Here is a 13,439-nt window from a genome sequence, read left to right as displayed (position 1 = left end):
CATGTGAAACATTAGAAAGGAAACGATTTCCCATATTTTACTTTCAACGCTAATTAATCTAAGTGAAAGCACAAAGACTAATCCTATTGAACATGCATTCAAGCTCTAGAAAGCTAGACAATCATACATATTCAACGCAATAAACACATAGAAAGGCTATCAACTCAAGTGTACAACTTAGTATGAATAAGTTCATCTAATTGCAATCCTTTTCAATTGAATTCGATCTTTGTCCAAAACCTTTACTACTTTCGATTTAAGTTCATAACACAAAAAGTTGAATCATGTTCTTAAATCTAGCACCACTCATACATAAACCCTAAAAGTTTCGAACCAATTAAGATTAACATACAAGAGATATCAATAAAGCAAATTCAATCAAACAATCACACATAAGCAACTTTGGAATCACAACATAGGAATCGAAATTCTTTATTCAATCATAAATTTTCAGAATATAAACCTTGTTCAAACATCAATGTTAACTAGAACAATCTCTAACGAAATCAAACAAGGAGAATCAAAAGTGATTAAAAGAAAGAAGGTTGAATTACACCATGAATGGAGATGGTGATGAAGAACTCGAATGATGAACTAATGAAACTCGAAAGCAAGCTTCAAAGTGCACGGTTTCAAGGTGGAATGGTGGAGATGCTCACGGCTTGGTCTTGCTTCTTCCTTCCTTGCTTGAAAACGCAGAAGATGAACTAGAGAATGGAGAGAGCTTTCACGTATAAACTGATTTCTGAATTAGGGGAGTGGATTCTGAGACGTCTAGGGTGTAGAGTATATATAGGGAACGGCCTCCTTGCTCTCCAAGCCGTGATTTTCTGTTTATTTTCCCCCAAGGAATTAATTTAATAACTCCACATAGCTTCCACCAATGATAGATTGCCAAGTAAGCCCTAGTGTGTCATCCAACCAATCACAAAACTCCAAAATAAGTCTAAATCCCTTAAATATATATTATTGCCGAAATATATAGAGATATTTTCTGATTTTCTTCACCAATTTCGGCAACAATATATTTAGAGAAAATAGGGGACGAATCTAGACTTGTTTTGAACCTTTTCTTGATTTCTTTCCTTAAACTCCACCCTAGAAAATCTCTTGGCGTAATCTTTTATTTTCCTCTTGATTTTCACGCCATCTTTCTCTTCTCCCTTTGGTTTTCACGGCAAAACATCTCTAGGGTTACATCTTTGCGTCACAAACCCTAATTCCATGGGCTTTCATAGGCCTTGATCCATTTTGCCAAAAATCCAACTCAATTCGTAGGGTTCTTGGGCCTTGTTGCTTCAACTTCAAGCCTTTTTATCTTCCAACGTCAAGACACTTTATTTTTCCATTTCTTTTTCATGGTTGCGTTGGAAACTTGCTTGGTAAGCCTTCCTCCATTTCGCAGGGTTTCCCTGTTGAAACAGGAAAGCTTATTCCTTCATTTATGCTCATTTCTGTGACCCATTGTGTCTCATATTTGTTAGCCTTAACGTTCGCAAGCTTCTCTTTCCATTCGTGTATTCATTTCCACTTTTTAGCTCGGAGGTCCTGAAAATAGAAACTAATATGGAAAATAGAAACTAATATGAAAAATAGAAACTTTCTAAAATTGAGAAATGGAAAGTTTCTAAAAATGAAAAATAGAAACTTACTAAAAATGAAAAATAGAAACTTTCCTAAACTAAGAATGGAAATTTTCCAGAAATGCGAAATGGAAACTACAAAAATGGAAACTTTCTACAATAAGGAACTTTCCCAATCAAAGAATGGAAACTTTCCCAAACAGGGATTTTTCAAGGAAATGGCGCAGAAAATGCAGGGAAATGCAGTTAAAACGTCGCATTAAAATGCTTCTATCAAATTCCCCCACACTTAGATTTTGCTAGTCCCTTAGCAAAATCACAACACAGACACGACTACGACTCAACAAAAATTTAAGACTCGACACATAACAGACTCTATTGCCCTTTAACTTTTTGTCTCACCAATCTCTTTCACAACACCAAGATTAGCACTTCACCAAGAGTCAATGTTTAGGCATTCGAGAGTTAATTAAAACACATAAGTTACATATACACAAGTAAGACTTGGTTGGAACAATGGTGATGGTTTCTGTTAAACATGTTTCAAACAAGTATGATTCAATTCCTCACAAGGTATATTCACTCTTTCTTCTCTCAGATCATGGCAATGCTTAAAAGCTTATACACTCAAGTATATGTGAAAGATAGCAAGTATATCACATAATGTAAGAAACGAAAGCACATGTATAAAATTTTCTTTTAAAGATCTCATGAAAGATATCAACTACTTGCACAGATGGACCCAAGCCATAGGTTCAACTCTTGTAACTCATCTCCACATCAAGGGCTGTCCCATCTTAAGAATCAAGAAGGTCTTATCAAGGGTTGTAATGGGGCCATGGCTCAAGGTTTTAAAGAAACGAAGGGTAAGGATTTTAACAAAGTGTTCTAAAAACCTAGTAGAGCTCATGCAAATGTAGAGAGACTTCTAGAAATCCACCAAGTATGCAAAAACGTCACTATCCCATGGGGGCGTTATAAAGGGGCCTAATGTCTTCATGTTGGGCCCAAACTTCACTCTAAACTTCCTTTGATCTCTAGTAAGTTGCACAAAGGCCAAATTTTTCTGTAATGGGCCTTCAATTCAAAGTAAACTCCAAACTCACCAAGTATGGGGGACTAAAATCCATGGAAATTTCTTTCTTTTCTTTTTCTTTTTAGCCGTGCAAATTTTTTTTTTCTTTTTCACTTTCTTTTTCTCGGCTTTTTCATGTATTTTTCTCTTATGGACAAGTCTACCCCCACACTTGAACTTTCTCCTCTTCTCAATCTTCATTTTTTTGACGCCAAAAATCTTCAAGTAAAGTCTCAATTTAGCTCCACTAAGTTCTTGGAACAAAGGATAGGGTTATAGCTATACTAAGGTTCAGGTTAAAGATTTTAAGGGTGATGAAAGAAAAGGCTTAATGTAGGCTCAAAGGGGTTTATCTAAAGGAGTCCCACGACGGGCACAAATAGGGGCACAAGTTTATATGGCAATGGTGGCAGTTCCTAGGGTGCCTCTATCCTTTCCAGAATCAGGGCCATGTATTGATAAAACGTCTCAACAAGCACAATAGTGAATTCTAGCATTCTCTAGTCCATCAAACTTAATCTATGGCAAGCAGTCAATCAAATGAAAGAATAATGAGATCATCAAAACATCGCCAAGAAAATAAGAATATATGTTTCATTTCACTTCAAGAAAAAGGGACATGGTTCAATTATCTCAAATGGGTTTGTATGAATCAAAACTCATCTTAACATGCTCATATTCTGTACCAAAGTCACGAAATCCATATCCACTACAAGGCACACATTTTTCATATATCTCAATTAACCAAAGAATACCATTTTAAAATCATCTCAATCTTGTGATCATCTTTTAGCCATAATTTCAGAGATATAGAATCATCCTAAACAGTTGAAAGGGCATCCTATGACTCAAAACAAAATGACAAAAGACTTAACAAACGTTAACTAGGGACTAGGGTTATTTCCTTTCTCCTTTCGGTAACTCCTTTGGGATGTGACCAGGTAAGGAAGGGAACGATTTTGGCGGAGCTCAGCTCACTTGTTTAGCAGGGGACGAGACCCTTTGCTAGCACTTCTCATATCCAAACCAGACCTAGACATCACACCTTAATAGATGCGCCTATGATGAAGAAATTATTTCACCCACAACATGACTCAATGACTCAATAAAGCAACGAAAATTTTTGTTATTTTTGACATTTTTCGATTTTTTTGTATTTTTCAATATATATGACTCAAGATAAAAGTATAAATCCCTTCCCCCACACTTAAATATTGCATTGTCCTCAATGTAATCAATTATAAGCATGCAATGAAACAAGTAAGCATATAGGGAGGAGATTTACAAAAATAACTACTAAATTCAAAAAGAAAGCATGAAGAGAAGGAGAAATAGGGAAGGAGAAATCAAATCTGCGTGTGTAGACTCCTTCACAGCTACTTTTGAACAAGCAGCGCTTAATGTTTATAGTCTTTCAGCCTAGACTTGTACCTCCATTTAATCCTCAGGTTGTGGAGCGTTTTGGAGGGGTACATCCTCCACTTGATGCTCCACAAACGCCTCATAGTAAGGCTTTAAGCGATGGCCATTCACTTTGAACTCGTTACCTGTTTGTTCACTCTTTATCTGCACAGCTCCATGAGGAAATACATGAGTAATAATGAATGGTCCAATCCAACGAGAACGAAGCTTACCTGGGAAGAGTTTAAGACGAGAATGGAATAAAAGAACTTTCTGTCCCACAACAAAAGTCTTCCTACGAATCATCTTATCATGGAATGCCTTAGTCTTTTCTTTGTAAATCTTGGCACTTTCGAAAGCATCATTCCTAATCTCCTCTAACTCTTGCAATTGCAATTTCCTATGTAGCCCAGCCTCATCAAGGTCCATGTTAAACTGCTTCACTGCCCACCAAGCTTTGTGCTCTAACTCCACAGGTAAATGGCAAGGTTTTCCATAGACAATTCGATATGGTGACATACCTATGGGAGTCTTATACGCAGTCCTGTATGCCCACAAAGCATCTTCCAAACGCAAGGACCAATCCTTCCTGTTAGGATTCACAGTTTTCTCCAGTATCCCCTTGATTTCACGATTTGAGACCTCAGCTTGCCCACTTGTTTGGGGATGATAAGGTGTAGAAACCTTATGTGTCACATCATACTTATTCAAGAGAGCCTCAATCGTTCGATTGCAAAAGTGGGAACCACCATCACTAATGAGAACTCTAAGCATTCCAAACCTGCTAAAGATGTTAGACTTGATAAAATCTGCAACAACCTTAGAGTCATTAGTTCGAGTGGCCTTGGCCTCCACCCATTTCGAAACATAATCCACAGCAAGCAAGATATAGAGAAATCCAAAAGATGAAGGAAAAGGCCCCATGAAATCTATACCCCAGACATCAAATATTTCAACAGTTATGATATTAGATAAAGGCATTTGATCTCTAGAACTTAGATTTCCGGTTCTTTGGCATCTATCACAAGTTAAACAATATGCATATGCATCCTTAAATAACGTTGGCCAATAGAACCCAGACTCTAACACCTTAAACGCAGTCTTCTTAGACCTAAATTGACCCCCACATGCTTTAGAATGGCAAAAAGAAAGTATGGCATTATGTTCATGTTCAGACACACATCTCCTAATCAGTTGATCAGAGCAATATTTCCACAAATAAGGTTCATCCCAAACATATTGCCTAACAGTTTTCTTAAGCCTATCTCTATGAGCACGTGACATGGTATCAGGAATCTTTCTAGAAACAATGTAATTCACAATATCTGCATACCATGGTTCACTAACCTGGATTCCAAAGATTTGTTCATCTGGAAACGTCTCCACCAAAGGGAGAGGGTCTTCTGCATGCACCAAACGACTCAAGTGGTCAGCTACCACGTTTTCACTACCCTTCTTGTCCTTGATTTCCACGTCAAACTCTTGTAAGAGTAGGATCCATCTAATAAGCCTTGGTTTCGCCTCCTTCTTGGTCATCAAGTACTTCAAAGCTGCATGGTCAGTATATATAATAACTTTGGTACCAAGTAAGTAAGAACAAAATTTTTCAAGTGCAAAGACAACTGCAAGGAGCTCTTTCTCTGTAGTGGAGTAGTTCAGTTGTGCATCATTAAGAGTCCTTGAGGCATAGTAGATGGCATAAGGTCGTTTGTCCTTCCTTTGCCCCAAAACAGCTCCAACTGCATAGTCAGAGGCGTCACACATCAACTCAAAGGGCAAGGACCAATCTGGAGGTAGCATGATAGGGGCAGATGTCAATAATTCCTTGAGCTTGTCAAAAGCCTCTTGACACTCCTTGTCAAAAAAAAACGCCACATCCTTTTGGAGTAGTTGGCATAAAGGTCTCGAAATCTTTGAGAAGTCCTTGATAAACCTCCTGTAAAACCCTGCATGGCCAAGAAAAGAACGAACCTCTCTCACAGAAGTGGGAGAGGGTAAGTAACGCACAAGGTCTACCTTAGCTTTATCAACCTCTATTCCCCTAGAAGAGACAATATGCCCTAAAACTATACCTTGTCTAACCATGAAATGACATTTTTCCCAATTTAACACAAGGTTAGTTTCCACACAACGTTTCAATATAATTTCAAGATTATTAAGACAATCATCAAAGCTTTTTCCGAAAACAGAAAAGTCATCCATGAATACCTCTATGATTTTCTCAATATAATCTGAAAATATACTTACCATACACCTCTGAAAGGTACCTGGGGCGTTGCATAGTCCAAAAGGCATGCGACGATAAGCAAATGTTCCAAAGGGGCAAGTGAATGTCGTCTTCTCTTGATCTTCATTGGCTATGGCAATCTGATTGTAACCTGAATAGCCATCTAGGAAGCAATAGTAATCATGTCCAGCCAAACGCTCAAGCATCTGATCAATGAATGGAAGAGGAAAGTGATCTTTCCTTGTTGTTGCGTTGAGCTTCCTGTACTCAATGCAAACTCTGTGGCCAGTAACTGTCCTTTGGGGCACCAGTTCATTCGCAGCATTCTTCACAACAGTCACCCCTGACTTCTTAGGTACAACTTGAACTGGGGACACCCATTTGGAGTCTGAAATGGGGTAGATGACGCCACAATCTAGGAGTTTGATGACCTCCTTCTTCACAACTTCCATCATTGGAGGGTTGAGACGACGTTGAGCCTCTCTAGTGGGTTTTGTCCCCTCCTCAAGAAGTATCCTATGGACGCAAGTTGTAGGGCTTATTCCCTTGATATCCGCCAATGTCCATCCTATGGCGGTCTTATGTTGCTTCAGCATCTCCACCAATCGCTCCTCTTGTGAAGAAGTAAGAGAGGAGGACACAATCACTGGTAAGGTCTCCTTGTCCCCTAAGTAGACATACTTCAAGTGGTCTGGAAGAGGTTTAAGTTCAAGTTCTGGTGCTTGGACCACTGAAGGTAAAGTCTTATTAGTAGATAACTGAATGGACAAGGGTGGAGGGGACTTACCTACGAAGGGTGATGCTTCAAGGAAGGACACATTTGCAATGATTTTGTCCTCACAAGTTTCCTTGAGCACATCCTCTTGGAGTGTGACGCCATCTTTGGTGTAGCCCACTCCTTGCTCGAGTGTGGTGACCAAAGTATCCTCATTCATGATATCAAACATTTCCTGCGCAAGATTGTCCAGAATATCAATAGAAAAACAATCATGATCATCAAGAGGATACCTCATGGCTTCAAATATGTTGAAGCCAATAATGTCACCATCAAATTCCATGGTGAGAGAGCCATCATATACATCTATCTTGGTCCTAGCCGTCCTTAAGAAAGGGCGACCCAATAGCAATGGTGTTGAACTCACAGGAGAGTCCTCCATTTCTAACACATAGAAGTCAGCTGGAAAGAAAAGATGATTAACCTGCACAAGAACATCTTCCAACAAACCTCTAGGGTATGCATTAGACCTGTCAGCTAATTGAATGATAACATTATTAGATTTAAGCTCACCTAGACCTAGGGTTTCATAAACAGAATAGGGCATGACGTTCACAGATGCCCCTAAGTCTAACATGGCATTCTCAAACCTAGAGTTACCAATGGTGCATGGAATGGTGAAGCTTCCAGGATCCTTGCATTTGTGGGGTAGTTTCCTCTGAATCAAGGCAGAAACATTTTCACTTACCTTAACTACCTCCTTTTCACGATTACTCCTCCTTGTGGTACAAAGTTCTTTCAAGAACTTGGCGTATCTAGGCACTTGCTTTATGGCCTCAAGGAGGGGTAAGTTTACCTGTTCCTTCTTGAAAGTTTCCAAGATAGCTTGGTCACTCTCATCCTTCTTCGATTTAGCAAATCTGCGTGGAAAAGGCATACAAGAAGAAGAAGGGTTAGCAATAACTGAATTAGACAAGTTAGAATCATTACCTTTAGGTTTCGGATTTGCTTTGGAAGGTGAGGACGTCCTGGCTTCTCCCTTGGACGTTGCAGGGTCCTTCTCAAGGTTCAACTTGATAATGTCTTGGTCTTCCTCAACTTCAATGACCACTTGAGCCTCCTTGGCTTTCTTAGGGTGATCCACTAACACCTTTCCACTCCTAGTAGTCACCACAGATGCATTCTCCACATTACCCTTTGGATTTCGTATGGTGTTACTTGGGAGCTTCCTAGTTTCATGAATCTTGCTCATAAAGTCCACAACTTGGCCCATTTGTGTCTTAAGGTCTGCAATATCCTTAGTATGGGTCTGTTGTCCTTGAACCAAGGCCTGAGTTGAATTGGTAAGAGCTTCAAACATCTTGTCATAGTTGAGATTCGAATTTGAACTCCCTGAAGCATGTTGATTATGCACATAAGGCCTTTGAAAGGATGGTCCTTGAAAGGGAGGCCCTTGAGGACGTTGAAAGCTTCCTCCAAGGGGATTCTGAGTGTTCTCATTGTTTGTCCACTTGAAGTTGGGGTGGTCCCTCCATCCAGGGTTGTAGGTATTCGAATAAGGATCATATCTTGGACGTGGGGGACCCCCATGGTTCCCTTGGTACCCTCCAATGGCGTTCAAGGATTCCCATCCTCCATTATCTGTCAGTTGAGGGCATTGATCAGTCACATGCCCTTGCCTAGAACATACCCCACAAGCTTGCACAAGTCCCTTAGCGTTCACAACTTGATCCATGAGAAGGGTGAGTTTGTTCAATCTTTCCTCAATAACTGAATTAGTACCTATCTCATTCACCCTTCGAGTTGTGAGCCCTACACCTTCATACTGTTGGGCATTCTTGGCTCGATTCTCAATCATGGCTCGCCCTTCAGCTGGTGACTTATCCACAAAAGCTCCTCCAGCTGCAGCATCTAACATGTCACGTTCCAGAGGTAGGAGACCTTCATAGAAGCAAGTAAGCAAGGTTTCTTCCTTCATTTGATGTTGAGGACATTGAGCAATCAAGGACTGAAACCTCTCATAATAAGCAGAATATGATTCATCATGAGCTTGTTTTATTCCACTTATCTTCTTCCTGAGTGTAATGATCTTGGAAGCTGGGAAGTATTTCTCGAGGAAGGCCTTCATCATAGTTTCCCAAGATGTGATGCGCCCAGAAGGAATCTCATATAGCCAATCTTTGGCACGGTCAGCTAGAGAGAAGGGGAATGCCTTCATCTTCAGGATATTCTCATCTGCTCCTTGTGGTAACATGTTGATACACACAGACTGGAATTCTCGAAGATGCTTGTTGGCGTCCTCCATATTAAGACCATGGAACATAGGGAGCCTATGGAGTAATCCACTCTTCAACTCAAAATCTGCAGACTTCCCTGCAGCAGGGGCAGGATACACAATACTTGTGGGCAGTCCTCCTTCAACCACAGGCGAAGAGAGTTCTCTAATAGAAGCCATCTTAACGTTCTCTTCTTCTTCAGGGGGTGGTGAATGAGGAGGTGTAGTCTGAGGTGAAGGTGAGTTAGACGAAACACTAGCTGATGCGAATTTCTCAGAAGGAAAAATCCTCTTCCCTTGCTTGTTAAATATGTAGTCCTTAAATGTCGAAGAAGAGGGTTTTCTGTACTCAAGTTGTGGAGGATTCTTCAAACGAGCGAGTCTCTCTTCAATTTCTCGTTTAGTAGGGAGTTTAGAAGACTCGGTCATTCACGGAATCCTGAATATCATTAAAGTTAAAGAAATTAGTAAATTGTATAGCAAAGTAAATACAAGTTAATGATTTATACAAAAACGTCACTATTCACAAATTACTATTCACAATTTTTACAAGTATAAAGAGAAGTATAATGTACAAAATTTCCACACAATAAAATGTCACATATATATACAAATTTTAGTTAGTGTGTGACATTGTTAATAAAAGTTTAAATCCCATTATAAGCTCTTAACCAAGGTTTAGACGTGCGGCCCAAGGGCTCAATCCTTAATACGAGTCGCCCTCCTCAATCTTTTGGTAACTCTTTTCACACAGAGCCAGGTAGCAGAGGAATGATTTTGGCGGAGCTCAGCTCACTTGTTTAGCAGGGGACGAGACCCTTTGCTAGCACTTCTCCTATCCAATCAACCTAGACACCCTATGCTACTAAGGTGCGCCACATGAGAGAGAAGGGTGCAAGACTAATGTTAAAGACAAAGTCCTTCACCTATTCCATTATGGTCAAAAACTTATAATCTAGGGTTCTTGAATTTCTGGGTTATCTTCACCGGCCGGATTCGACCATTTTCAAGTAAAATTTGGATGTGTTGTAGTTGAGAAAATTAATCAGTGGGTTGAGTTGTTGTTGTACATGGAATTTGGTAGCCGGTGGTGGAGGTTGGTACCGGCGCGTGGCCACTGTTGGTGGCGCGTGAGACAGTATCTGGCCGGACTTTGACTTCTGTTGTTGAGATAATTAGTCAATTATACCTTTAGTTTCATAATGGCAGCTTTGGGATAGAATTAGAAGAAGAGGGAGTATGGATTTTGATGTTTGTTCAAAGGTGGAAATTGTTAATTGAATTACGAGGAATCCATCCTTTGGATTTCCATCATTTGGCCCTAAAGCCCATACATTAAGGGAAAGACACTAGTGAAGAAGATTGGGAGGTTTTGGGCATATAAAGATAACGTTAGGGTTTGGTTTTACTTATCGTAATTTAGTTTTCCATCCAATAATTATAGTTGACTGGTGCGGCTGAAATAGCCTCACAATTTAACCCTGCAAAATGTAGTTGTCAGTATAGGATAAGCAGGGATCGTTCAGTCCGGGGATTGTAGGGTACACCTACACAAAAAGGCCAGTTAACAAATAAAAGAATAAAATGGGGGGTTTTGAAATTTGGTTCCTAATCTACTTAAAATAAAAACGAAACAAATAAAACTATATACAATGATCGACTTCCCTAACCTAGACCAATACCACTCAGAAATTACTAAGTGTAAAAACAGAAAATTCATTTCAACATGCTACAAAAATGTGCCCATCTTTAATGCCTAGATAAGAGCTCAAATGAAAAGCCTCAGCGGATCAATCCATTTATCTGATTCATTCTAATGTAGGCATGGATCGGAAATGTCCTTACCAAGCCTAATACTACTAATTTTCGAAAACACTCAGCGTAATTCTCTTAACTAGTAGTATTATCTAATCCTCGAATCAACTCACACGTGCAAATTAACCATTACACATAGAATTTAACACGTAATTTCCAGAATCGTTTAATCATTCAAGCATGATTTTTACCACCCGTTAGAACTAATTACTACTTGTTTAACTCAGTGTCTTAACAAATAACAATTATTCTTGGCAAATTAAGCAAACACACAAGAACACTCAGCGTGATTCTAGCATGCAAACCTATGAACCTAACTCTGAAAATTACCTAAACACGTAAAAGGGCACAAGATTGTAACATGCAGCATAAAAGAATTCTCGAAATTAACTCAATAATAAACTGAAAATCTGAAAAATATTAATAAAAATATTCTGAAAATTCCGTGTCTCCAATTAGACAACTCGCAAATTGAAACACATAAAACCCAAATAAAAATTGTAAGTAGAGTCATAGTTACACTTTGAAGCTTTCCTCAGCGGCTTAGCAACACGGTGATGAACTCGTCTCTGCTGTGGTGGTGGAGCGTCCTTGACTCAGCGCCTAAGAGCTTTGTAGATTGATTGATGGATGGTGGTCACGGTCTTGTAGGTGATGGAAGTTTAAGGAGTGAATTGGGCAGTCTTGGAATGGTTTTTGGCCAGGAAGTGATAGGCAATGAATTATCTTGGCTGGGAAGTGATGCAAATTCAGTTCTGGACGTTGCCTATTTATAGCGAAGCATTGGTTGGCTTTCCCAACTGAAACGTCTTCTTTATGGCCTTAACTCCTCTCATAATGGGGCAATTCCTTTAATTTCCAAGCTGGTTTGTCTTTCTCTTATTTATTTTTCCAGCTGAAACATCTTTTTCTTTTATTCCTCAACTGAAAACATCTTTTCTCCTTTATTTCCCTTCTTCATTGCTTGGTCAAATATCTTAATGCTTTATTTTATGACTCCATCATTGCTGTTTCCAAGAGTTCAACCAGGCAACGTTTCCTACAACAAGCAGGAGAATATCAGAATTTTCTAGAGAAAATAAAGGGAAATTAAAATGTAAAGACCGCAAAAATAGTTGACAGTTAGGAATCCTGATCCAGCTAGGATTTTTCATGAATTTTACTTTTTCCGCCTATTTCACTCCAAACACTCAACAAGACTTTCAAAATGACTTAATGACTAAAAACACAAAACTTAAGGGAGAAATAAGGCTAAAATGAGGCACATAATTAATAATATCGTCACACTTTTTTGCTCCTATCAACTACCCCACACTTAGCTTTTGCTAGTCCCTTAGCAAAACAAAAATACAAAACAAAAACAACGACTCAACAAAAAGCAAGTAAATGACTCTATTGCTCCTAACTGTTGTCTCAGAGACTCCAAACTCATGGCTTTCACGTTAAACACTTAATCAAAATCGCATAGATAATTCCATGGTTAATAAACATGTGACATTCATATGACTAAGCAAGATATGGAGAACTTAAGTTATACAATGAATGATAGCATGTTTCGAACAAGTCCAATCCAAACTCACAAGGCATACTCTCTATTTTTCTCTCAGAAATGGCTACGCTTAAAAGCTTCACACTCAAGTATATGCAAGAGAACAAATTGTAAGGCAACAAACAGCTTGCATATTTCATCAATAAACGCATTTTGTGAAGAATGTTTAAAGACCTCATGAAATGACTAAGTGCACAAATGGACCTAAACCATAAGCTCGACTGCGTACCTGACTCCACTAACCAAAGACTGCCCATCTCAAGGATCAAGTAAGCACTTAAAACAGGTTGTAATGGGGCTAAGCTAGGGTTTTCGAAATGAAGATTAAGGATACAAAAATCCTAAGGACCTAGCAGAGCATATAAGGACCACGTTATGTCATCATTTTTGTACGCCAAATATCATTGTTTTGGGCCAAACCTTCACTCTAACCAACATGGGAATGGACAAAGGCATAATTTTCAACTTTGAGCCTTCTACAAATTTGAAAGTCCAAAACCACACTTCAACAATTTCCCAAGAGTTTTCTTTTCAATTTGTCTCCTCTTTTGCCGTTTTTCTTTCTTTCTTTTTTTTTTTTCATTTTTTTTTCATTTTCTTTCATTCATTTTTCACGGCAATCTTCTTTCTTTTTCTTGGTTTTTTCCCCACCCCACACTTGTCTTTCATCGTCACCCCTACACACTATGTCATGCTCTACTAAGTCCCCAAGACAAGGGTAGAGATATCCTGTACTAAGCTCATGGTAGGGTAGTGAGGGTGATGAAACAAAGGTTTTAAACGTAAGCTCAAAGGGGTT

Source organism: Rosa chinensis, chromosome 4, assembly GCF_002994745.2.
Source record: "Rosa chinensis cultivar Old Blush chromosome 4, RchiOBHm-V2, whole genome shotgun sequence".
NCBI classification, from domain to species: Eukaryota; Viridiplantae; Streptophyta; class Magnoliopsida; order Rosales; family Rosaceae; genus Rosa; species Rosa chinensis.
Note: the sequence above shows the minus strand (reverse complement) of the source record.